The sequence below is a fragment of the Trachypithecus francoisi genome, unplaced genomic scaffold (assembly GCF_009764315.1).
Source record: "Trachypithecus francoisi isolate TF-2019V2 unplaced genomic scaffold, Tfra_2.0 Lachesis_group14, whole genome shotgun sequence".
NCBI lineage: Eukaryota > Metazoa > Chordata > Mammalia > Primates > Cercopithecidae > Trachypithecus > Trachypithecus francoisi.
The window spans coordinates 32,576,624-32,604,072 of NW_022681459.1; the positions used below are offsets into that span (position 1 = coordinate 32,576,624).

Consider the following 27,449-nt stretch of genomic DNA (forward strand, 5'->3'; position numbering starts at 1 on the left):
CATTTTTTTTAGCAAAGTTTTTTTTTGTATCACAATTCATTAAGCAAACCAATATTCTTTTTTCTTTTTTTGAGACAGGGTCTTGTGCTGTTACTCAAGCCGGAGAGCAGTGGCACAAACATGGTTCACTGCAGCATTGACGTCTCAGGCTCAAGCGATCCTCCTGTCTTATATTCCCTAGTAGCTGGGACTACAGACATGTACCACCACACCCGGCTAATTTTTTTTTGTGGAGACAGGGTTTTGCCACACTGCCAAGGCGGGTCTTGACCTCCTGAGTTCAAGAGAGCCACCTGCCCTGGCCTCCCTAAGTGCTGGGATTATAGGCGTGAGCCACCACATCCTGCCCAAGAGAGTATTTTTAAATTAAGGAACGTGCATGGTTTTTAGACATAATGCTATTGCATACTTAACAGATTACACCATAGTGTGAACATAACGTGTACATGCACTGGGAAAGGAAAACATTGGGTAACAGAGTTTATTTCCCTATTTGCTTTGATTGTGGGAGCCTGGAACTGAACCCGCAGTATCTCCCAGGAATGCCTGTCTTCTCTCCTGGTCTGTACTTTTTCACTTCATCCTCTTAAGCCAGTGTTTCCCAGAGCCTGGGTTTTAAATGTTGGCGAATTCTGATGTATCCATACTTGGAGGGGTCATGCTTTTGGTGTCAAGTCTCAAATCTCTACCTAGTTCTAGGGCTCCATTTTTTCTCTTAGAATTTCTCCTGTGGCCGGGCGCGGTGGCTCACGCCTATAATCCTAGCACCTTGGGAGGCCGAGACGGGCGGATCACAAGGTCAGGAGATCGAGACCATGGTGAAACTCCGTCTCTACTAAAAATACAAAAAATTAGCCGGGCGCCTATAGTCCCAGCTACTCAGGAGGCTGAGGCAGGAGAATGGCGTGAACCTGGGAGGCGGAGCTTGCAGTGAGCTGAGATCGCGCCACTGCACTCCAGCCTGGACGACAGAGCGAGACTCCGTCTCAAAAAAAAAAAGAATTTCTCCCCTAAAATTTTATAGTTTGATGTTTAACATGTGAGTGACCCATTTGCAGTTACTGTTTGTATGAGCGAGGTGAAGTGTACTTCATGGACGAGTTCATCCTCAACATTTACCTTATTTTTTAAAACCCACAAATTCATGGTATTTCATTGTTTGGGTGTACTGGAACTTATTTAACTAGGCCCCTCTCAATGCCTCTGGTTTCTTCTTCGTTTTTTTGTGATTATAGTAAGTAATGCAAAATCGATTTTGTTGTTTTTCGTGTGTGTTTTTATGGAGACGGGGTCTCAGTATGTTGCCTAGGCTGGTCTAAAACTCCTGGCCTCAAGCAATCCTTCTTCCTTCTCCTAAAGCACTAGGGTGACAGGCGGGAGCCACCACGCTGGCCTGAGAACGATGTTCTCATCACGAATATATTTGCACAAATGCGCCCCTACACCTGTTTGTTGTCATTCCACTCAGTCATGCAGTATGCAAAGATAAATTCTGTTTGAACTTTATGTGGTCAGGTTATTTACTTGATGGCTTCTGGCCGGTTCAGGCTGCCACCTGTGAATTTTTTCCCTGCCTCATACTATCTTTTTCTGCCCCATTCCTCTTCCTTTTGCTCCCTCAACATTTATCTCATGGGATTTGGAGTCATTAGCTTTGCAAATTATTGGGTTTCTGGCCCTTTACCTCACTGGAACAGTTTCCCTGCTGTAAAACGGGGTGAAAGGACCCTACCTGAAGATGAGAAATGAAGTGTGCGCAGTCTGGCCACGGGAAGGCGAAGCGATCACTGTTACGACTTTCTTACGTAACTGTCCACACGCCACACTGTCTAAAGGTGCTTAATACCAAAAGCAGAAAGTTTGTTTTTCCTACCCCTGCAAGGGTGGTTTTGAGAAAGCCTATCTGTTTTGGAAAGAAACTGACCCAAGCCCATGTCACTAGTTAAAACATTTCCTTGGCCAGGCGTGGTGGCTCAAGCCTGTAATCCCAGCACTTTGGGAGGCTGAAATGGGTGGATCACGAGGTCAGGAGATCGAGATCCTGGCTAACATGATGAAACCCCGTCTCTACTAAAAAATACAAAAAATTAGCCGGGTGAGGTGGCGGGCGCCTGTAGTCCCAGCTACTTGGGAGGCTGAGGCAGGAGAATGGCATGAACCCGGGAGGCGGAGCTTGCAGAGAGCTGAGATCCAGCCACTGCACTCCAGCCTTGGAGACAGAGTGAGACTCCGTCTCAAAAAAAAACCAAAAAACTTCTCTTTTCTTTTTTCTCAGGGAAATGACTCTGACTAGTCATGGCCAAACTGGGTAAAAGATTCTGTTCTATAAGTTCATGTTCCAATTATATACAGTGATTAGGATTCCCAGATGGCTTGTTTTTTTTTTTTTTTAATTTTACTTTAAGTTCTGGGATACATGTGCAGAATGTGTGGGTTTGTTACATAGGTATACGTGTGCCATGGTGGTGTGCTGCACCTATCAACCTGTCATCTAGGTTTGAAGCCCCACATGCATCAGTTATTTGTCCTAATGTTCTCCCCTCCTCTTACCTTCCTCCACCTGCAGCCCAGCTCCTTTTCTTAAAACAATCATCATAAAGGAGTTTAGCTGGGGCAATAATGGATCAGCTTGGGTTCCACAACTTGGGTATCAGAAGGAAGGGAAGGGCTTCCTCACCTTTTCCAGGAGCAGGGCTGCCCTCAGCACTCTGGATCCCAAGGTACAGCCCCAGGTCCCTGAACATACAATGTCCTAAGTACCCCCCTGGGAAGCCCCACTGCACCCACGTTCTCCTCCCAGTGCTTCAGAATTACCTCCTGACTCCACCCCCTGAGAAACAGGCCAGGAATATTTCAAGGAATACACCAATTCACCTCAATGCACCTCTCCCAGCATTTCAGAGATAACTCCAGAGTGAAGAGAGGGAAGTATGGAGGATGGGTCTGAAGACAGGAAGGGGTAACCCCCAGGATGGAGGTAACCCTGTGAAATACACCCAAGTCAGCTGCCCTCAACTGGCCTGCGAGAGCACGAGTCCAAAACCCAATGCCTTCATCTAAATCCTGCTGCCACCACGTTTTTTAGCCTTCTGTGCCCCACTTCCTAGTGTGAAAAGCAGGGATCATAACAGGACCCAGCCTGTCCGCTGTGGTGAGGACTGAGCGCGTTAAGACACATGGGCACTCAGGACAGAGTGTGGCACGCCCAGTGGTCTCTAAGCATCTCTGCTGCTGCCATTGCTGTGGTGCTCATCAGTGCCAGGTGCTGCTCTCCCACCTGTCCCTGTGCCCTCACAGCCCGACAATTCTCAGCCACAGCAAGGGGCTTTGTTCCCATCCGTCCCTGTCCCCTCATAGCCCGACAATTCTCAGCCATAGCAAGGAGCTTTGGTGGTGGAGGAGGGAGGAATATGCTAGAACCTTTGCAAGCTGACTTTCTGTGGGCTGGGGACAGTCCATGCTAAAGGGTAGCTGCCATTCCCCCGGGGGCTGCTGGTGCCAGGAGTGAGCACTCTCCATCTTCCCCCCGACCAAGCTGCTCCTCCTCTCTTCCCAAGCTTCCAACACTGGCACTGGCCTCCCGGGACCCATGCCACCTCCACACTTCAACTGGCAACCGAAAAGAGACAGGGGGCTGGGTGCAGTGGGGTGCCCATAATCCCAGCACTTTGGGAGGCTAAGGCAGGAGGATTGCTTGAGCCCAGCAGTTCAAGACCAGACTGAGCAACACACAGAGAGTTTGTCTCTACGCAAAATTTAAAAATTAGTCGGGTGTGGAGGTGTGGGCCTATAGTCCCAGCTACTCAGGTGGCTGAGGTTGGGGAGATGGCCTGGGACCGGGAGGTCAAGGCTGCAGTGAGCCGAGATCACGCCACTCCAGCTCCGGCTGGGGCCACACAGCAAGACACTATCCACCTCCCCCCCCCAAAAAAAAAAAAAAAGAAACATGGATAGGAGAGAGGAGAAGGCGGCGACTAAGGTTTCATTTTGCCTTTACACAAGAAAAGTCAATAAAAGCTACTAGTTAACCACGTGGCTGTGCTGTCCGTCCCTCTCCTGCCACAGTTAACCAGACTGAATCCTTCAGCAGATATACAGTTCAACAGACACCTGCAGATGTGCCTAATGCAGCAAGACTCCTCTGTTAAGATTCCCTTATACATAACATACGTGCACTCTGAGCTGGGCGGCGCTAAGGAGACATGGCCTAACAGAACACGAAAAAGATACTGTTGTCCTTGCCAAGATACTCACTACTTAGGAGAAGCTCTTGCTCTTCCACTTCCACCTTTCATCAAGGTATAAGCCAACAGTCTCACTTCTTCTCTCTTCTTTAATCTGATTTGTCTTCCTTTTCTTTTTTCTTTTGAGAGACAGGGTCTCACTCTCACCCAGGCTGGAATGCAGCGGCATGATTACAGCTCACTGCAGCCTCAAACTCCTGGCCTCAAGTGATCCTCCCACCTCAGCCGTCTGAGCAGCTGGGACTATAGGTGTACACCACCATGCCCAGCTGATTTTTAAAATTTGTAGAGACAGGGTCTCACTATGTTGCCCAGGCTAGTCTCAAACAATACTCCTACCTTTGCCTCTTAAAGTGCTGGGATTACAGATGTGAGCCATTGCACCCAGCCTTTTCTTTTCTTTCTTTTTTTTCTTTTTTTGAGATGGAGTCTCTCTCTGTCACCCAGGCTGGAGTGCAGTGGTGCAATCTCGGCTCACTGAAAGCTACGCCTCCCAGGTTCACGCCATTCCCAGATTCACGCCATTACCATTCTGGTAAAAAAATTAGCCAGGCTTGGTGGTGCACGCCTGTAGTCTCAGTTACTCAGGTGGTCAAGGTTGCAGTGAACCATGATCACACCACTGCACTCCGGCCTAGGCGGCAGAGTGAGATGCTGTCTCAATAAAAAAAAAAAAAGTTATCAACTGCAGGGTTTGGGGTGACAGTTTCCTGGTCATTCCTTCCAGTCTCTTGGTGTCTTTAGAGCTAGAGATGGCTAAAGGCCACCCTCAAGAAAACAACAAGTCACGTAAAACTGAGGCCCATGGGGGCAGAATGCTGTTCTCTCCATCGGAGCAACCCAAGCACTTGAGTGTCTGACAGCACCCATCACCCCCCAACTCCATGGGATTAGAGCTGAATTCTCAAGAGTGGGACCAAAGATGACAGAGTGCATGGCTGGAGAGAAGGGGAACGCCACAGAGTTTAGGTAAATTTCTGAACCACATGCCCACCATGCCCACAAGGTACTGCATTAAAGTACACTGGAAGCTAAAGGCCAAAAAGGAATCAGATTTTCAACTCTGCCACCTAAAGTAGAAACTGAGAGCCTTATTTACTTGCCTCCAGTTTCACAATTCCACCAGCAACTTAAGCAAAATGGCCTGGAAACTAAAGATGACCTCTGGGTCAGAGTATCGCTAATTTCCTCTGTCCACAAACCACTTTGATTCTCTTTGGTTCTCTCTGTCCCTAATCTCCCCATCTAGTGTTTTTTTTTTTTTTTTTTTTTTTGAGACAGAGTCTTGCTCTGTCACCCAGGCTAGAATACAGTGGTGTGATCTCGGCTCACTACAACCTCGGCCTCCTGAGCTCAGGCAATCCTCCCACCTCAGCCTCCAGAGTAGCTGGGACCACAGGTGCACACCACCATGCCCAGCTAATTTTTGTACTTTTTGTAGAGATGGGGTTTAGCTATGTTGCCCAGACTGCTTTCAAACTACTGGGCTCAAGCAATCTGCCCACCTCAACCTCCCAAAGTATTGCGATTAAAGGCATGAGCCACTGCGCCGGCCCATCTGGTCTTATTAAATACTTCATTCTCTGCAAATGCAGGTATTTTCTCAGTTCTGATTATTTTTTCTAAAGTAATGACCCTCCACCTGGCTAGACGAATGCTTCTAGCAAACGCAAAGACCAGGGTGTGAAAACTGTACTGCAATAGAACATAAAGCCCAGTCCAACTCCCACTACCCATCAGACCTGGGGTGGTGGCAGCAGCAGGCGTCGGGGCTCTCAGGCTTGCCCATTAGTCATCCCTAAGGCCCGTTAGCACACGGGTTAGGAGGAGCACACACTCTGGAATCAGAAAGCCCAGGACTGAGCCCAGCCCTGCTTTCAGTCAAGGCTTTGTCACTCACTATCACTCCATTGACCTAGGACCTCACAAAACCTTGTCATCTGTAACACTGGGGATAAAAAGTTCTAGCTTTAATGCTGCTGTGAGGAATAAATGAGGTAATGTCTATGCAGCACCTATTCCTACAGATAATAAATGTTAACTATCATCCACTATCTAGTCATCAGAAAACCAAAATGATCTCGTATCTTTAAGTCCTTCCGCTTCTAAAAAAAAGAAAGTAAAAAGAAAAAGATGTGTGGATTTTTTTTCCCCTAAAGGTATCAGTGAAGTGAAACTTAAGGAAAACCTGGGCCGGGCGCGGTGGTTCACACCTGTAATTTCAGCACTTTGGAAGGTCAAGGTTGGTGGATCACCTAAGGTCAGGAGTTCAAGACCAGCCTGACCAACATGGTGACACCCTGTCTCTACTAAAAATACAGAAAATTAACCGGGTGTTGTGATGGGCGCCTGTAGTCCCAGCTACTTCGGAGGCTGAGGCAGGAGAATCACTTGAACCCAGGAGGCAGAGTTTGCAGTGAGCCAAGATCGCGCCACTGCACTCTAGCCTGGGCGCAACAGAGCGAGACTCCATCTCAAAAAAAAAAAAAAAAAAAGAAAAAGAAAAATCCAATTCAAATCCCAATTCAGGGACCAACTCACTTGCAACTTAAAGAAAATTATGTCACCTCCATTTCTTTGCCTATAAAACGGGAATAAGAAACCCTATTAAACTTTGACGACCTCAGAGACGAGAAAGAATCAATGAGATAACAGGTCATGAAAAAGCTTTCATTTCCTCAATAAAAAGCAACAAGTAGTAAATCCAAAGCATAATTATCATTAAAATGCCAGGCTCCATAATATTATGGAACATAATAAGCCAATGGTGACTCTTTTTCTAGAACATTAGGTTTGATGGCTCTTGTCTGTTCACGTGGAACCTGCTACAAGCCAGAGGAGGCAAATGGCTGCTTCTAGCAGATCCCAGTTTAGAGGCACGGCCCAGCAAAGCTAGCACTCTGCCAATGGTCAGGCTTCAACCATCCTGGGCCACTTCTCAGATGCCAGTGCCAGGAGAAATTAGGTAATTCATCTGGTTCCAGCTGGACATGTGAAACCAACGACAACTAAAATCCTCACCTGCAGGACTACTCGACAGATGCAGGAAAGGGTCCACTTTGACCCTCTGCTCTTCTGTACTGAATGGTGTACCACTCTTCCAGGGCATGTGCCATCCTTGCCATCCTTCCTTTAAAGTGCAATGCATGATCCAGGAGGAAGAGCTCAATTTTTCCTTATTTTTACTTCTAGGTCCAAGACATGAGTTTCATTTTTAATCTGCCACGGAAATGTCTAGAGGGCTGGAAGTTTGAGTTGGAGGAGGAATGAGGCGATCTCATCTCCCTAATTTAAAAACGGAGCATGCAACCAAAACTGCAACCAATTTCATCATCCCCAGGTCTCTCAAACCCAATGTAGAGTGGGAAAATTTACTTTTATGTTTATTGAACATCTGCTATGTGCCAAGTACTGTACTAAGTTCTTCACACACAATATTTCCAAAGCCCATTTTCTCTTCCATGCCTAGTAACACCATGGAATAACCACCACAGAACAGGATCATCCCATGTGGAGGGGTGGGGGAAAGAATCACAATATGTAGTCAAGTTTAGGATGTTTCAAATGTTAGTTTAGCATTATGAACAAGAATAAACAACCATGACTCAGGAACCAGGTCTAAGTACTGAAACATCCTTTACAGGAGGAACACACAAACCATGTCTTTGCTATAATTAAGAAATTAACTCACGCTACTGAATACACTATAAAAAAGATTTAAAACTTTTAAAACCTGGAGCACAAGAAAAATTCACTATAGAACTCGAACAATCTGAGGTCAGATTTCTGACCTGAGAAGTACATCTAGCAACCAAATATGGAACACAAGCACCAGCACATGAACTCTGCAAAGAATGGTTGGTCTGCACTCTGCAAAGAATGGTTGGTCTTGCCTGGATCTCCCATGAGCCTCGTCTCCGAAGCGGAGAGCCACATGTTCTTGTTCTATCCTGATGCCCTGGAGGGCACGTCAGGGTGGTACCAACTGCCCTCTACACTCATTGCCCAGGGAAGAGGCTCTGTATCAGGTTAGTGACCTCCAGGAGCCGAATCCAAGCCAGCCTGCCACACTGCTCCTGGCTTGAATTCCCTTTTCCACTAACACTGGATCAGGGGCCAGGCCTGGGAGGTTCCACACCTGCAGGGCAGGCTGAGAGGCCAGGCAAGGGTCAGGCACTGGGATCTGCCTGGGGGTCAGGAGTCCCTGCAGAAGAGAGGCTGTAGCAGAGTCTCCCCCAACGGCTCAGCAAATGTTTGTGTAAACAGCCAAGTAGCACAGACTCAGCCTTAAGACACACCCTCCCTGCCACAATGGCTTCACTCTGCCTCAGCAGGGCCACAGTAATTTGAATTTCATATAGTTTTTTTGTGTCACAAAATATTCTTGATTTCCTTAAAACATTTTTTTTAAAAGTAGGGTTTTGCTCTGTTGCCCAGGCTGGAGTGCAGCAGTATCACGGTTCACTGCAGCCTCAACCTTGCAGGCTTGTCAAGTGCTCCTCCCATCTCAGCCTCCTAAGTAGGTGGGAATACAGGCATGCACCACCATACCTGGCTAATTTTCAAATTTTTTTGTAAAGATAGGATGTCCCTATGTCTCCCTATGTATTTGGGTCCTCTGCACCCTGACAGCAGCTGGGCCTGACCCACGTGAGGTTCGGGACAGGCCCTCTGTGGACCTTGTCAGGCCTTGGTGTTTGCTCTGCCCCTCCCTAGGTGGCTGGCCTGGAAAGGGAAGGGAAAGGCAGTCACATGAGACCTCCAGCTCCAGGAAAGAAATGTCCATGCCATGTCTCAGCATGCCGGCTGCCAGCTGCCCAGGGAGGAATGGCCAGGGGAGCCCAGCCCCTGCCTTGCGATTGGCTGTTTTGAAGGTGGGGTGTTTCAGTTCCAGCACCCCCATGTTCCTTAGCAGGCCCTGTGGGCCTCGCAGCTGCCTGGGCCCTTGACTGCAGCCTTCGCTGAGCTGCCAGTTGAATAACCAATGGGCCTGTGTGTCCTCAGAAGGAGTCTGGGTTGGGGCTTGGTTTCACAATGGGGTTTTCCTCTCAGGCGCCTCTGGTATGAAAAATTACTCTCCAAGGGTGGTCCTGGGCACCTGTGTCCTTAAGAGCCTGAGTCCCTTGCCCTGCAAAGGCTGCACCTCTCTTTTTTTTTTGAGACGGAGTCTCGCTCTGCCGCCCGGGCTGGAGTGCAGTGGCCGGATCACAGCTCACTGCAAGCTCCGCTTCCTGGGTTCACACCATTCTCCTGCCTCAGCCTCCCGAGTAGCTGGGACTACAGTCGCCCGCCACCTCGCCGGGCTAGTTTTTTTGTATTTTTTAGTAGAGACGGGGTTTCACAGTGTTAGCCAGGATGGTCTCGATCTCCTGACCTCGTGATCCGCCCGTCTCGGCCTCCCAAAGTGCTGGGATTACAGGCTTGAGCCACCGCGCCAGGCCAAGGCTGCACCTCTCTTAACGCTGGCAGCTGATGCCTGCAGGGTTCCTGCTCCAGCTCTGGGAAGTAAGCAGGGTTCCCTCCTGTCCTCACAGGCGTGTGATGAGGACACCCACCCAGCTCTGCTGCTCTGCACCTTCAGAGGGGCCTGAGCCATGAGGATAGAGCTGGGCTTGCAAGTGCTGATCTGATGTCCACACTGCAGCATGGCCTGCCTGGCCAGGAGTGACCAGTCACAGACTCTAGTGCAGGGAATTGCTTAGAGATCTACCTTCCTAACCTAGCTTCCTGTCACAAGGGCCATGGGCTCTACTGTGGGGAGAGGCGCTGAGGCCACCGTCCCAAATGAAGGCCATGGGGAGTGGTGCTGGCCTAACCGTGAGAAGTCCAGGGAGGATGGAGGCGTCTGAGTGCATGGCGAAGCAAGTCTCAGCAGTCCTCCCAAGAAAGGAGGAGGTGGGAGCCTGGAGGTGCAACAGGGCAGTGCCCCCACCCAGAGGAGGGGTGGGACCTTGCTTCCCAGAGGCCAGGGCCCCATCTGACCCCAAGAGAGGAGTCCCAGGGATCCCCCAAGCAGGCTGAGGACTTGGGGAATGGGAAAGCCCCAAGGTATCTTCTTGACTGGGCCATGAGGCGACTCCTCGCGGGTGGATGGGGACATCGGTCGGGCTGTGTAGGCCCAGGGCTGGCTGGAGGCAGGGTCTAGGCCTTGGTCTCCAAGCTGGGGCAGCTCACTTGGGATGTGTGTGCAGTTTGTGTCCTGAGCGAGGGGCTGAGGAGGCAGGGACTGGGGGACCTGGGGAGGGGGGGTACAAGTAGGAAGGGTCTTGCCAGGCTTCCCTTCAGGGAAGAGTTGGACAAGGGCGGGGCATGGACCCCCACGCTCTGCTTGTTTTAAACAGGCATCACATCCCCAGAGAAAGCCACCTAGGGCTGAGCTCGGTAGAGGCTGAGTGGGTGGTCAGGGTCTTCCTGCTGTCTTTGAAGACCCTTTGGGGACTCGTGCTTGTCCCCCCCTGCCACACGTCCCCTTGATGCTCTTCCTTCCCGTGTCCTGGGCTGTGCCCACGTGTATGAGCATGTGCCCTTCCACACGCTATGTCCTGGGCATGACGACGAGGTGGGGATGGGAGCGCACGAAGCAGATCCCGGCTTTACAGAAGCATGGGGATGTGGTCCCCACCCTGATCAGGGCCCCACATCCACCGGTTCGCCCTTCCTCCTCTAACACCCCACGGCTGCCAGTGCCATGTGTCCCCCCCCTTCCCTGTGGTGCCTTGAGCCATGATGTGGCAACATCCCAGGTGGCAAAAGCCAGATTTTCTGTGTGGCACCGGCAGTTCTGAATCAGCTGCGTTCTTTCTCCCCTCCAGTGGAAACAGGATCCCTGACCTGCCTGGGAACCCCCATTTGTGTCTCTTTGTGACTAACCCATGATGTCTGCTGGAGATGTGGCCCTGTCCTTGCCACGTGGCCGTCCATCCTGAGACGCGGCTGCCCCTCTGGCCACTGCACGTGCTCTGCGGTTGTCTTGGCCACTCTGCTTGGCTGTGTGAGCCTAGTCTGTGCTGTGGAGATTCACGGAGAGAAAGTGCAGCAGCAGCCTTTGGTGTTCTGCCTCTGAGCACATCAGAGCAGGAGAGGGAGCGGCCCTGGCTTCCCCGGCCTCTCCTTCCGGGCCCACCTTGGAGGATGAACACAACAGCTGAGGGAATGCTGAGCGGAAACTCATCTGCCCTGCGACCTCTCAGATAATGACCCTGTTCCATGAAGATGGGCTGCCTCACAGACACCTGTGTGGTCATGGCCCATGTTATCCAAACTGTAGGCTGTGCGGTTTCAGGACAGGATCTTCTCATCAGGGTCATGGAGGCCCGTGAGGCCCCGTCCCCACTGTCTGCTGTTCCTTGCCATGAGGGTTTCTGCCCTGGGCACAGTCCTGGCTGCCGCCCCGGCCCTAGCATAGAGTGAGTCCCCCTTGGGGATAGCTTTTGCTTGGCTGTAGACGAGCCTCGGCGTGAAGGTCCTGGGGCCGACCCCATGACTGGTCTTGAGGTGCCCAAGCCAGGGACCCAGGAGCTCCCTGTCCCAGGCCGGGGGTCATGAGCTGCCTGCCTGTTCCCTAGTCACATGGTGACATTCCACCCTCCTCTGTCACATCTTTGTGTCAGCACAAGGCAGCCAGAGCATATCTGCCTGCCTGTTCCCATCCCTGGGCTGCAGCCTCAGGGGCCCAGGCAGCACGTGTGGAGTCCCTGGCCCATGTGGGGCTGCCCAGGAGCGAGTGGGAGGGAAGGCCTCCTGGCAGAGGTCCTGGCCCAGGGTTTCCTCTTTGAGCAGTCAGGTGGAAAGAGGGCAGCTGAGGACCCTTCATACAGAGGCCTCTGGGATGCGGCTCACCGACCACTGCTCTGCCTTTACCCTTCCTGGGACCTGAGGGAGACCCTGTCCTTTCCTGTGAGGGAGGCTTCGAAGAGCTGCCCCTGAGGGTCCAAGCACCTCTGGGGAGTCCCAGGGAGGCTCTGGATGCTGTTGGCCATACAGCCGAGCTCTCTCCATGATCACTGACTTAATCAGGCTTTGAATATAGTCAGGCGACCCACAGAGCTGCTCCCGGGGCCAGGGAGACCGTGGTGACTTTATCACAGTAGACTTAGCCTCAGCAACTCTTGCTACTCTGAATGACACAGCACTGAAACCAAATACCAGGAAGCAGGGGGGAGGGTGAGGAGGAAGGGGAGGATGAAGAGGAGGAGGAGGAGGAGGAGGAGGAGAGTGTTAGTAGTGGCTGTGGCAGAGCTGCAAGGCTGGTGGGGGATGGGAGCCAGGCACCCTAGAGGGAGGGAGGAGCCGGTGGGCATGGGGGTGATGGTCAGGAGGGGACGGACTGGCACCTGCAGGAAGGACAGGGGCTTGGCTGAGCAGACCATGGCCAGCCTACCGAGAGCAGCCAGCGTCCTGGATTCACTGGTCTTGAGGTGCCCAAGCCAGGGGCCCAGGACTTTGGGCATTCCTGTGAAATGATAGGAACCCAGGGTGGGGTGGCGTTAAACAAGATAAGAAGGTAAGATCTTCTTCCACTTTAAATGAGTGCTTCTGGTTGTTGCTTGGAAAAGAAGTGTCGGGGCAAGAATGCTGCAGGAGGACCGGCCTGGAGGACGGCAGGGCGAGGGCAGGAGCCTGCGTGGGGTCAGGAGCCTGCGCTTGAATCAGAGGTGCCTGGGAGACCCTGGCTCTGGGGCAGAGGCCTGTGTAAGGAGGCCTTGCTGGGGATTTGGGGGCCTCTGTGTGCTGGTGCCTTCCTGCCTCCCTTTCTCTCAGCCCTAACTAGCTATGTCTTGGAACGGGGAAACTACCTTTACTCGAGAACTTGGAGCAAGCCCGGGACTGTTCTGAAAACTCAGGTATATCGTTTTCATTCCTCCACCCACATGGAGCACTGGGCTTCCTGAGCCCTTGGGACACAGCAGCCCCACAGACTGCTGCCCCCCTCCCTGGGCCCAGGTGAACACCCCAGGCTGAGGTGGGGCTGGGGCTGCACCTTGGAACCTACCTCCAACCAGGGTTGTGGTGGGGCCCTCTATGCAGCCTCAGTGGGAACTTGTCACCTGCGGCCCAGGTGGTGTGACAATGACCTTTGCCCTCCCCCTCCTTCCCACAGGTCCTGCACCTCAGCTGCGGAGAGGGATGGCGGTGTTGAGTGAGAGGCCGCCGCACATGAATGGATGTCCTCCCCACTCCGCGCACCCCCTGGTGGCTCAGGAGAGTCTAGCCTGGAGCACAAGTGGGCCTTGGGGTGAGGTCGGAGCCCGGGATCCTATGTCCCAGGGCACCTGCTCTGTCGCTGAAGGCTCTGACAAACTCACAAGCGTCTGGGGAAAGAGGTGCCCTGCTTCTTTTTCACAGCCTCCTGGTGGCCCCAGACCTTTGTTAGCGAGGCTCTGCCAAACTGCACATCTAGGTCCCAAGTAAATACCTAGGACTCAGAACTCCAGACATCAGGCCCCATGTGAAAATCCAGGTCCCAGAAAGTCCTCAGTCACTAGGAAACTCCCAGGCCTCAGCTGGATATCCAATCCCAAGCTGACACGCAGGCCTCAGGTGAACATCAGGCGCTAAGAAAACGTCAGGCCCCAACTGAGATCAACCCCTTGGTGGTCGCCCGAACGCGACCAAAACACCAAGCCCCAAGTTTACATAGGGCCCCAGGTCACATCAGGCTCCAGGTAGACACCAGGATCCATGTGTGGGCAACCAAGTCCAGAGGTACATCAGGTTCCACATGGACACCCAACTTTCGAGGGGATACTGAGCCCCCTAGATGTACACACCAGTCCCTCAAATACCAAAAGGACACACATATTCTTGGATCAAATGCAGTACAGTCATCTCCCCAAAAAATATGTATTTGGGAACCTGAAAACTACACTTCTCAATCATTCTCGCATCAAGACAGTCTTAATAGAAGACCAAAGACACACCAAAAGAACCACGAAACTTCCGCATCCAACGCGATGCGAGTGCAATACTGCTCAACTAGCCCCAGAGCAGGACCCGCCACAGGCTTTGCATGGAGGATGCACAGATTAGAAGGCAAGAATGGAAATGTGGGACCTGGGATTGCAATAAAAGAAAAGAGGAAAAGGCAACCATGCATGCCAAGAAACCCAAGAAAGAAAGGGTGACATGGAGAAATAACTAACCCAGGCCTGGTTTCCCAAGAAACATTAGAAACCACACTGCAAAATGAAGTGGCAGGCCGAATCAAGCCCTTATCTGTCTAGATTTTCAAAAGTGTGGGTCTCTCCCAGATGACTTAAAAGCCTACAAATTGCAAAGGCCACCCTCAACATGTCCGACCCACCTTGCAGAAATTCACCACTGGGAAAAGATACAGAAACCAGTGCAGTTCCGGAACTCACCTTGGAGAAGCTTCCTGCAGTCCCTGGGCACCACTGGCTGGCTCTGCGGCTTTCCCGGAGGGCCCGAGGCATCAGCCCTTCCCCCTCCCTCAGCTCTGGTGCGTGGCCGCTGACGACCTGAGCGGCCTGGGCCGGGATCCTGGCACTCTCGAGGAGCCACCCTGCGTGCTCACAAATGGTCCTGGTGGCTGGCAGTGTGGTCCTCTCACTGTTGGGCACCGACAGTCTGGCGGGGCACAGCTCCGGGACCCCAACGTCAGCACCCGGCTGAGATCTTCATGCCATGGGCAAAGCACTAGGGACAACTTACCCAGGCACCACCTAAGCCACGATGGCGCCTTCCTCACAGCCTGTGCGGGAGGGTGAGGTCGAGGTCCTGGATGATGAGGGGCGGGGTCAGGGAAACTCCCCACCCATTCTCCCCAGGAAGAGGGCAGGTGCATGGGAGCACACCCCCTGCAGGTGAACTTAAGGCCCCAGTGGACACAGAGGCCACAGGAAAACATCAGGCCTCAAACAGACACTGGACATTAGACACCAGGTTGACACCACGCGCCGGGTGGACACCAGATCCCAAGGGGAACCCCAGTCCCTGCACAGACATCAGGTCCCAGGTGGACAAATCAGATCACAGTTTGGCACACAGGCCCCAGGTGGACCCAAGGCCCCAGCTAATTATCAGGACCCAGGTAGATGGATGACCAGGCCTCAGGTAAATACCAGGTCCTAGGCAGACACAAGGCCCCAGGTACATACCAGTCCCCAAGCTGAAACCAGGCCGTAGGCGAACATCAGGCCCCAGGTGGACACCAGACCCAAGGTAAACACCATCCCCAGGTAAACACCAGACCCCAGGCAGATTACAGGTCCCAGAAAACCACCCAGGAACCAAGAAGAAATCAGACCCTAGGTGAACGCTGGTCTGCAGGTGGACATCAGGCTGGGTATCCACCTGGGACATGGTGTTCACAGGATGGGGACCTAGGTCCACTGACACTGGGTGTGTTGTTCATCTGCAGTCTGGTATTCACCTGGGCCCTTAGAGTCAACCTGGGGCCAACATAGCCACCTGGGGGCCTCGTGGTCACTTGAGGCCTGCTGTCCCCCTGGGGCCTGCTGTCCACCTAAAGTCTGGGGTTCACCTGGGGCTTGCTGTCCACCTGGAGCCTGGTACCCATCTAAAGCCTGCGGTCTGCCTGAGGCATTATGTCACTTGAAGACTAAGTATTCAACTAGGGCCGATTTTCATCTGAGGCCTAGGATCCACATGAGGCCTGGGTATCTGCCTGCAGCCCTGGTATCCTCCTTGGGCCTGAAGTCCATCTGTGACATTCTGTCCAACTGGGGCCCGGGTGTAAACCCAGTGCCTGATGTATACCTCCAGTCCAGTGTGCACCAGGCTGGGACCTGAGGGACACCTGATGCCCTAGATCCACCTGGAGCCAGGGTATCCATGTAGGGCCTAACATTCACCAAGAACTTAAGTATCCACCTGGGGCCTCATGTCTTCCTGGGGAGTAGGTGTCAATGTGGGGCCTGGGCATCCACCTGGCACCTGATGTTCAACTGGAGCCTGGTGTACATCTGGAACCTATCTGTTAACTGGGAACCTGAAGTCCACCTGATGCTCGATGTCCATGTGCAATCTGGAGTCCACCTGGGAACTGGCATACACCTAAGACACAGTGTCAACCTGGTGTTGGCTGTCCAATGTTCACCAGGCTCCAGGTGGATGCCGGGCCCCAGATGAACTCCAGGCCCTTCGTGAACATCAGGCCCCCAGTGAACACGCAGGCCCCGAGTCAAAACCAAAACCCCAGAGGTCCAGACATCAGATCCCATGTGGACACCCAGGCCCCAGGAAGTCATCAGGACCCAGCGGACACTCAGGCCCCCAGGTGGACATTCAGTCCCAGGTTGACACCCAGGCCTCCGGTGAAGAGCAGGCCAGGAGAAGTTCAGGCCCCAGGTGAAGAGCAGGCCCTGGGTGGACATCAGGATCCAGGTGGACACAAGGCGCCCAGGTGGATACATGAGACCCTGCTGAACATCAGGCCCCATATGGACACCTGGACCACAGACGGACAGTGGGCCTCACAAGAATACGAAGATTCAAATAAACACTAGGCCTCAGGCTGAAGTCAGGTCCAAGGAGAACACGAGACTTCTTTGAAATTTCAAACATGGCCGAGAATTAACAGTTATGATTAGTTTTTTAGTACAAATAACAAATTTAAATCTTGATTTTTTTTTATTTTGGCCAACATTTTAAACAGTCAAATTTTACTCTACTTCCAGTTTTCAAACCAAAACAAAAAAAACTAATGAAAATTACCCAACTAGCAACAAGTCCCGTATTCCAATGAAAATTACCCAACTAGCAACAAGTCCCGTATTCCAATGTTATTTTTAAACCAATTATAACCTACTGCCAGTAATTACTTGTAAGTATCTGCTTCTTTTATTAAGCACTGGTCAGTTACATAAAAGAATAATTTGCAAGAATGACACTTGGCAATGTCACCTTAATGCTTCTGGGATAAACAGAAGCATTAAAAAAACACCAGATCGTAAGCACTTTTAAATCTGTAATTTGAATTACCAAAATGATTTTTAAATGTTACTTTTCCACTGATAGATTGTAGGAAGTCTAGTTCCAGCTAACAGTTGATTTTTAAAAACACGTAAATCCTTAAGCCACACAGTAATAGAATACTACACTTGTGCTTTTTATATCATATGGAAACAGCTCCAGGCAGAGCACAAGAAGAAAACCTGCCAAATCAAAGTACAGTAAATAAAGTTCCTCTATGTACTCCAGTGAGAAAAACTCAAAAATAAAAATCAGAAGACCACCCACTGTTACCACCCACCCCAACAAAAACCACCCAAAACATTTTCGTTTTGAACCTAACGTTTCCCTAAGATGTTCACAGGAGAAGCTTTAAGGTACTTAAAGCCGCAGCAGTACAGCTGAAAGTGCCACACTGCAGAGGAAAATGCCCTAAAGGGTTCAGCAGCTGCCCACCCATCCCGAACCACCCCCCATCTCAGTACTATGTAAAGGCTCCTGTTTTTTTTCTTATGGTAATAAAGGCATACTACCTAGTGTGCTAAAGATTACAACTAGCAGCATTAGAGCAGTAAAGTGAAAATAGGAAGCCTACAGGAATGATCTAAATGCTCACTTTGAAGAAACAAAGCAGCAGACAGGATCCTTAGCTCTCTTGTCTATGTAGGGAAGCAGCTGAATGAAACTCAGATTTATCCACATTAACAAACATTTAACAAAGCTTCCCCAAGACACCAGAATAAAACTTGACCTTTCCAGTCTAAAAGACAGGCAGGGGCCTCTACCATGTCCTGGAGTTGAATAAGTTCAAAGATTGGCAATAAAGGAAAAAAGAAAGCATTACGGGTATGATGGGAACAAGCTTTGCAGTTTTTCCAACAGTCACAGCAAGTTTCTCCAGCACACGGGCACCCTTTTCCTGGTACTCTTGTTGGGTCATCCAAAAGTTGTCTTTGTCTTTCATGGTATCTGCTAGAACTGCACCACCCAGGAGTACCATGTGCTTTCTGCGGGGTGTGTCTCCAAGGCAGATCTCAAATTTAGAAGGTTTTTCCACATCACCCTTTAAAACTCATTCTAAGTAAAGCTGTTTAAGTTCTCGTTCCAACGGTGAGGGCAGGCCAGGATACATAGCAGACCCTCCAGAAAGCACAATGTATTTGTAGGATTCAGATCTGGTATCAGTGTCAGCTGCCTGAATTGTGCTAAAAAGCAATTCAGCAACACCAGCTCCTTCAACATTGATCTAATAAGATTTCTGGTGCTTCAAATCTCTCTCCCCCAACTTCGAAGATATGTCCATCTGGGAGTGTATCTGATTCAACCAATACTTTGGTTTCTAAGGCCAGTTTCTGCTCTTGCTCAATATTATATCCCACGTAACACAATTGTTCTTTAATCATGTGAACCGTTTCAAAATCAGCAGGGTGGCTGAAGGCGTATCCTCGCAATAGAAGCAACTTGTTTCTATTTATATCCCTCCCAGCAATATCCAGTCTCCTGGTAAGATGAGGGAGAGAAAAGCCTTCATATACTGGGCAAATGTGAGTGAGTCACACCATCTCCAGAGTCTACCGCTACATCAATCAATAAACCTTGAGCGTACAAAGTCAGAACTATCTGGATGCCTGCATATACACCAGAAAACTGCTAAGTTTCAAACATTACCTCTACAGTCCTCTCTTTGTTTTGGTTGGGTTTATAGGAGGTTCTGTGAGCAAGATTTTACATTTCTGGTATCTGTATTAAGTTTCTCTGGTCCAAACGTATAGTCCCACAGGTGTTTCATGTCATCCCAATTTCGTACTATGCCATTTCCCATAGGGTAGTTAACTTCTAACACCGATCGTAATTCACTTACCTCATCACCAACCGTAAGATCCTTGTTCAATGTTTCCCACTTTGGTGGTTGATCTGGAAACAGGTCTTCCAACCAAAGCTGGGAAGATGTGTTCTGGAAAGTTAGAGCCTGCATATCCACACTTCACAAACCCGGTGCTGTTGTCGCACACCACCACCTTCCTGTCCTGGCTGTCCATCGTCCGCCAGGAGGAGAGCTGCTACCGCCCGGCCGTTTTCTCTTCTTTCTCCTCCCTCTCCATCTTTGCTTTCAAATAAGTGGTCTTAACTTGTCCTCCTATAGAGAAAATTTAAATCAGCTTATTATAAATATATCTAAACCATTAATTTTTGCAGCTTTCAGGTAAAGTCCAGCACTTCATTTATACAAAGTCTATGAGGTCAGTAGAGATCATCTAATCTTAAGTCGTGATATCCATTCAAGTCTTTGGCACAATCCCTCGCCAGTTAGAGCACAGCATGCCTGGATATGCCACTGGTGATCTTTAATAGAAGGTAGCTTCAAAAACTGGGCGATTTCTGTTACGGTCATGCATTCTTTAACATCTTGTTTATTAGCAAATCTTGGCAATCCAGCTTTTCTTAGGTCTTCATGCGCTAACATTTTAGAGTTCTTCTCTAGTTACAGAAATCCTCCATCAGTACTGTCCACAACAACTATTACAAACTGTGTTAGTATAGTACGTGTTCCAGGAAGAACGAAGAGATTCTTGGCCACCAATATCCCACATTGGAAACGTGTATTATTAATCGCTCTCTCTTCTACATGACTTCCTCTTGTAGGAGATGTATGTACAACTTCATTCACAGAAAACTGGTAAAGAATGGTAGTTTTCCCTGCATTATCCAGCCCAATAATGAAAACTTTGTGCTCCTGGTGATTGAACAGTCTCCATGTTCTGGTGAAAAAAATTCTCATTCTCGGGCACGGACCCCCGCTCCAGACACCTGGGCCGCCTGGTCTCCCCTGGCTTAGGCTGACGGGGAAGAGAGACAGGCACTGAAGCCTCCATCTCTGCTGCTGCGGGCCTGCTTCCAGGGAACCGGAGGGAGGCCGAAGCCCAGGTCGCCCTGCCACGTGAGAAGTCCCGCCGCTGTCGCTGCGGCACTCGCCTGGCTCGCGGACATCGCAGCCACGTTGTCAGCGACGAGCATCGCGGGCCAACGTCCTCCCTCAGCTCCTCTCGGGCAGCTGCACTAAAGTAATTCTTTTCCAACACACAAGGTCCTTTGCTTACCTAACAGGACCAGATGAAACGAAAGCATGTTAAAACTGTAATCCGGCCGGGCGCGGTGGCTCAAGCCTGTAATCCCAGCACTTTGGGAGGCCAAGACGGGTGGATCACGAGGTCAGGAGATTGAGACCATCCTGGCCTACACGGTGAAACCCCGTCTCTACTAAAAAAAAAAAAAAAAAAATACAAAAAACTAGCCGGGCGAGATGGCGGGCGCCTGTAGTCCCAGCTACTCGGGAGGCTGAGGCAGGAGAATGGCGTAAACCGGGAGGCGGAGCTTGCAGTGAGCCGAGATTGCGCCACTGCACTCCAGCCTGGGCGACAGAGCGAGACTCCGTCTCAAAAAAAAAAGAAAGAAAGAAAAACTGTAATCCACTATTCAAACATTACAAATAGAATTCACGCATACAAAGTTGAATCCATGCCACTCTATACATAACGATTCAATTTTCAACATAGTTTTCTGATAAAATGTCAAGCGTCCTACATAATTAAAAAACTATCAAGATTTCTCTTTTCATCAATGAATTTGGCCTATTAAAATAACACAATAAACGTAACAGACCATATGATAGTTTCCCAACATCTATCTATAAAGTTTGTATAAGATTAAATCTCACAAGAAGAAAAGTAAATATAAATAAAATAGAAGAGATGACTTAAAAATCAAAACACAGATCATATGAGGGCTTGTATGAAACTTACAAATGCTTCAACGAAGAATTATAGTTTGAGAATTTTAAACTATTCACATGGTATGCTTTGGAAACAGCATATACTATTAGAAATGTGACAATGAATAAAATGATCGGGTAATATAAATGAAAAATGGCCTCGAACTGGTGGTTAAGTAACCAATGTGGAAAACTGGATGGAGAATTAACTCCATCCAGGGGCAGCGGGGGCAGGGGAGAGACAGAGACAGAAAAATGACAGACATAAACAGAATAGAGAACTCAGAAATAAATTCACACATTTACAGTCAACTCATTTTTAACCTAGGCATCAAGAACACACCTTCTAGAAGGGCAATAAATAAACTGTGTCAATAAACTGTGCTGGGAAATACCCAACACCCACATGTAGAATAAATCTAGACAATTATCATAAACAAAAATCAACTCAAAATAAAGATTTAAATGTAGGACTTGAAATTATGACACTACCAGAGAAGAAAACATAGGATAAATGCTTAATCAAATTGGTTAGGACAAGGAATTTTCAAATAGACATCAAAAGTACAAGCAACAAAAGCAAAAACACACAAATGTAATTACATTAAACTTAAAAGCTTCTGCAAAGCAGAGGAAGCAATCAGTAGAATGAAGAAACAATCCAGATAATGATAGAAAGTATTTGCAAACTATACATCAGGCAAGCGGTTAATACACAAAATATTGAAAGACTTCTCAAAGGCAAAAATACAAATAATCTAATTTAAAAATCAGAAAAAGATCTACCCAAAACGTTTGTCTCCGCCAATTCCCCAACTTCTTTCCCCAACTGCCTTTGGCCCCCGCCCTCTCGCCACCCTTTTTTGTTTCTCCATCTAACCCCCAAAACTTTTTCCCCACCATTTTTCCCACACCATCCCTTTGCAAAGCCCTCTCTACTCCCCCATTCACCACCCTTTTCCCCACCAGCGCTCTCATCCCCATTTTGCTCCTCCATCTACCCAAAACCATTTCCTCCCATTTTCACCAAAGCCTTCTTCCCACTCCTGCTACTCACCACCCTCTTTTCCCCATCTACCCAAAAACTTATTTTCCCACCATCTTTTTCCCCACCCTCTCTGTCTGCAACGCCTTCTCCTGCTCGCCATCCTTTTTCCATTTGGCATTCACAGCCCTCTTCATCCCTCCACCTACCCCAAAACTATTTTTTCCCCTCCTACCACTTCAGCTGCTGCTGCTGTCTCCGTGGCCGCCACCAACCGAGGCGAGGAGAGGTGCAATGTCACAGGCCCCAGCCTCCAACGCAGGGCACTTAGCTCTCCCATCTCGTCCTCTAGCCGGACAGGAGCAGCTCCCGCTGCCGGTGGTCCTCCTACCACTCTGCGGCGCTGAGGTCTCGGTCACCACCACCTACCACAGCGAGGCGAAGCCAGAAGAGCGCCACAATACCGCGGGCTCCAGCCTCCGACCTCCAGCCTCCAGCGTGCAGTAAGTGGCTTCCTAACCCAGCAAGAATCCGACAAGCACACACACGCAGAAAATCCCGTAATGACTAGCCTTCCCACTGCAGCATGCTTTATATACTGAGGTTTCGCAATGTGGGGGGGCGGGGGAGGTTCCTGGACTACATGTTCTGATTGGATGAGAGAAACACCTCTAGGCCTACTCTGATTGGACTTTATTTTCATGCTCTGATTGGTTGTTCTAGTACTGTCTCTCATCCAATCAGAACATCATGATAAAGTCCAATCAGAGTAGGCCTACAGGTTTTCTCTCATCCAATCAGAACATGTAGTCCAGGAACCGCAGTGCCTAACCTCAGTATATAAAGCATGTTGAGGCGGGCAGTCAGGCCATTCTACAGTTGTCTGCGTATACCTGCGGAGGTGTTACGTGCTACCTTAGGAAGCTACCTACTACACACTGGAGGCTGGAGCCCGGAGCCCAGAGCCCGTGGTACTGTGGCTTTCCTCTGGCTTCGCCTCGCTGTGGTAGGTGGTGGCAACCCAGACCGCAGGGCCGCTGGAACAGTAGGAGCGCCACTGGCAGCGGGAGCTGCTCCTGTCCGGCTAGAGGACGAGGGAGATGGGAGAACTACATGCCCTATGTTGGAGGCTGGGGCCTGTGACAGCGCACCTCGCCTTGCTGCGGTTGGTGGCGGCCATGGAGAGGGCAGCTCAGCTGAAGTGGTGGGAGGGGAGAAAATAGTTTTGGGAGAGATGGAGGGGTAAAGAAAGTGATGAGTGCTGAAGGGAAAAAAGGATGGCAAGGAGGAGAAGGCGTTGCAGACAGACGGGGAAAAGATGGTGGGAAAATAAGTATTTGGGTAGATGGAGGGGGGAAAAGAGGGTGGTGAGCAGCAGGAGTGGGGAAGAAGGCTTTGGGAAAAGATTGGGTAAAATGTTTTCGGGTGAATGAAGGAGCAAAAGAGGGTGATGAGAGCGCGAGAGGGGAAAGAGGGTGGGGAAAAGGGTGGTAGTGAGTGGGAGAGTAGAGAAGGGCTTTGTGAGAAGGTGCTGGGGGAGAAGTGGTGGGGAAAAGTTTTAGGGTAGATGGAGAAAGAAAAGAGTGTTGACAGGGAGGGAGCTGAAGGCAGTCGGGAAAAGAAGGTGGGGAAGTAATGGTGGGGGAAAAGGGTTTGGGGTAGATCTTTTTCTGATTTTTTTTTTTTTTTTTGAGGCGGAGTCTCGCTCTGTCGCCCGGACTGGAGTGCAGTGGCCGGATCTCAGCTCACTGCAAGCTCCGCCTCCCGGGTTTACGCCATTCTCCTGCCTCAGCCTCCCGAGTAGCTGGGACTACAGGCGCCCGCCACCTCGCCCAGCTAGTTTTTGTATTTTTAGTAGAGACGGGGTTTCACCATGTCAGCCAGGATGGTCTCGATCTCCTGACCTCGTGATCCGCCCGTCTCGGCCTCCCAAAGTGCTGGGATTACAGGCTTGAGCCACCGCGCCCGGCCTCTTTTTCTGATTTTCAAATTAGATTATTTGTATGTTTGCTTTTGAGTAGTCTTCCTTTCTGTATTTTGTGTATTAACTGCTTGCGTGATGCATAGTTTGCTAATACTTTCTTCCATTCTCTGGATTGTTTCTTCTACTGATTGCTGCTTCTGCTTTGCAGAAGCTTTTATGTTTAATGTGATTATATTTGTCTGTTTTTGCTTTTGTTGCTTGTACTTTTGATGTCTATTTGAAAATTCCTTGTCCTAACTATTTCATTAAGTATTTATCCTATGTTTTCTTCTCTAGTAGTGTCATAGTTTCAGGTCCTACATTTAAATCTTTATTTTGAGTTGATTTTTGTATATGATAAGATAACGGTCTAGATTTAATCTTCTACATGTCAGTGTTGGGTGTTTCCTAGCACAGTTTATTGAAGAGATTGCCCTTCTGGAAGGTGTGTTCTTGATGCCTAGGTTAAAAATGAGGTGACTGTAAATGCGTGAATTTATTTCTGAGTTCTCTATTCTGTTTGATTTGTTTATGTCTGTCATTTGTCTGTCTCTGTCTCTCTCCTGCCCCCTTTTTTTGGCAGTGCCATGCTGTATTGATATTATAGTATAGATTTGCAGTTACTATGGATTTATAGTATATTTTGTAGTACATTTTGAAATCAGGTAGTGTGATGCCGCCAGCTTTTCTTTTTACTCAAGATTTTTGAATAAAAAGTTGTTTCTCTTAGTATTGTATAAATATAGATCCACTGCCTCCTGTTTGCATGCTGCTTTTTTTTTTTTTTTTTTTTTTTTTTTTTTTTTTTGAGAGAGCTAGTCTAACTCTGTCGCCCAGACTAGAGTGCAGTGGTGCGATCTCGGCTCACTGCAGGCACTGCCTCCCGGGTTCACGCCATTCTCCTGCTTCAGCCTCATGAGTAGCTGGGACTACAGGTGCTCCCCACCACGCCGGCTAATATTTTCTATTTTTAGTAGAGATGGGGTTTCGCTGTGTTAGCCCAGATGATCTCGATCTCCTGACCTCGTGATCCGCCCACCTGGGCCTCCCAAAGTGCTTGGATTACAGGCGTGAGCCTCCGCACCCGGCCGCATTGCTTCTAATAAGAAATCTGGTTTTATCATTATGTTGTTCACCTGAGTCTAACACGTCTTTTCTCTCTGACTACTTTTAAGAGTATTTTATCATCACAGATTTTTTTCCCCCAATTTGATTACGGTGAGTGTTGTTTTCTTTATGTGTGTTTTTTTCTTCGTGTGTGTCTGGGATTTGTTCAGCTTCTTGGATAGTGTGTATATATTTTTAACCAAACTTGGAACACTTGGGTCACTATTTAAATTGTTTTTCTAGCCTCCCTCTCACCACAGTAATCTTATCTCCTTTTATGCCTCTAATTTTACCATCATGGCAGTTTAATAATGTCCGAAATCTCACACATACTGTATTTACTTTTCTCATCTTTTCTTTTTTTTTGGTGATTTTTTGGGGGATAGCTTCCATTGCTACATCATTAAGTTCACTCATCTATTCGTTGATAGCATTTAATCTGTAATCAAGCTCATTCAGTCTATGTGTTAAAAGGGACATTTTAGGCATCATTTCTGAAAGTTTAACTTGGGTCTTATATCTTCTGTATCTCTACTTAACCTGGTAAATCCATCCTCTACCCTCATAATCAAGTGGAATATAGTTATGAGAATTGCTGTTGTGTTCCTGCCTGCAAAGTTTATCATCTGTCAAATTTAAAGGCCACTTTGGATTAATTTTTCTTTTTGTTTCTTATAGCATATTTTGTTTGTTTGTTTCTTTGCAGACAGTGTTGATTGGATGCAGACCGTGTACGTTTGTCCTTGTTGGACTCAAAATATTTTTGCATTTCTTTCTCTATTTTTGGATCCAGTAAAAAATATTTGAAAACTGTTTGAACTTTCCTCACCTTGCTTTTACACTGTCTTAGAGAATTGAGCAGTCTTGTGTGACATTTTCCCCAGTACTGAAATTCTTGGATAGTGGATGCAAATCTGTTCTCCATTCCCTAAAATATTTGCCCCAGTTCTTGTCTGAGCCCTGAGCATGAGGGCCTTCTCTGGGTAATTTCTCGAGATCAGAAGGGCCAGGTGGGTTTCAGAATTTTACCCAATAGGAGGAGTTTCAAAGGAAGCAACAGTTAGACCCTGTGCACTTGAGAACCACAGGGGAACTTGGACTCATTAGGGTCCCCAGACCAAGGTTCACAGTGCCCCCTGGTGTCCATAGAATGAATGCAATTTTCTAGAAATAACTAAATCACAATGACTATGTATGAACCCTTAATATATGCCAGATGCCTTGGTGATTGTTTTACAAACATTACCCCAAGAAGACTTTCATAACATGGAATAGGATGATGCCAAGCCCTGTGCTCAAGGCCCAGTGTTTATTAGGAAATCAGTATTGGGAGGTTAAATGTTTTCCCAAGTGTCCCCCAAACAGTACTGAGTGGAGTCCAGATTCCATCCAGAAGATGCACATCAGAGCCTGAACTTCCAGCCCCTCCCTGCCCTGCCTCCTGCACCCTGCTCCATCTCCTCCTCCTCCCACATCCAAGGTCTTTGGGGTCCGTTTTGTTTTCATTTGCTAGTGCTTCCTTAATGAGATACCAAAGACCTGCTGGCCTAAAGAGTGGACATATTTTCTCACAGTGCTGAAGCTGGGGAGTCAAGATAAAGGTGTTGGTGGGTTTGGTTTTCCCTGAGGCCTCTCTGCCTGGCTTGCAGGTCACTACCTCCTTGCTGTGTCCTCATGTGATCTTCCCTCTGCACGCTTGTCTCTGTTGTCTCATTTCTGTGTGTGCAAATTCCTTTTCTTAGGAGGAAACCAGCCAGATTGGATAAGAAGCCACTCTCACGACCTCAATTTCACTCCTCTCTAAAGATCCTATCCCCAAACTCAGGCATACACTGTGTGTTAGAGTTTCATTGTACGAATTTTGGGGACACAATTTAGTCAATAATCCCCTACCCTATAGACTCTAAAAATTCATGTCTTCCTCACTTGTAAAAGACATTCACCCCATCCCAACAGCCCAAGTCCTTCACTAACTCGGCATCAGCTCTAAGACCCAACTCTCATTTGTATAAATGTAAATCAAGTGTGAGTGATTCTCCAGGTGTAATTCATCCTGAGAATTTAAAGGATAACAGCTTTGAGGAGTTTCCTTCTCTCTGCTGCTGTCATCTGGGTGTCTAGAGAATAAAATGCCTACTTTATTTGCTAAGTTTGAAAGAAAAGCGTGAGTCAGCATCAGCAACATTTGTGAGTTCAATGTGGGGGAAGTCCTGTCTGTGCATTCTTGAAATAATAATCCCAATGCCCATGAAATTAAATTTAATAATCAGTAGGTATGGAATATCTCTGTTAGTGTTTAGAAAAAGAGCAATGGTTGATACAGAAAACAAAATATACCAAAAGTTGAATTGTTTTCAGAGTAGAATACATCCAAGTTAACGATGATGAATCATAAACAAATGGTTTAGTCCAAAGAAAATCACTTGTACGGATATTAAACTACTAATT

At 48.8% G+C, this 27,449-nt stretch overlaps 2 pseudogenes; both read right to left on the reverse strand.

Moving 5' to 3' along the window:
* LOC117095912 overlaps window positions 1-22,461 on the reverse strand; it is a 35,947-nt pseudogene extending 13,486 nt beyond the window's left edge.
* Window positions 19,338-20,314, reverse strand: LOC117095914 (annotated as a pseudogene).
* Window positions 22,462-27,449: the final 4,988 nt, after the last annotated feature.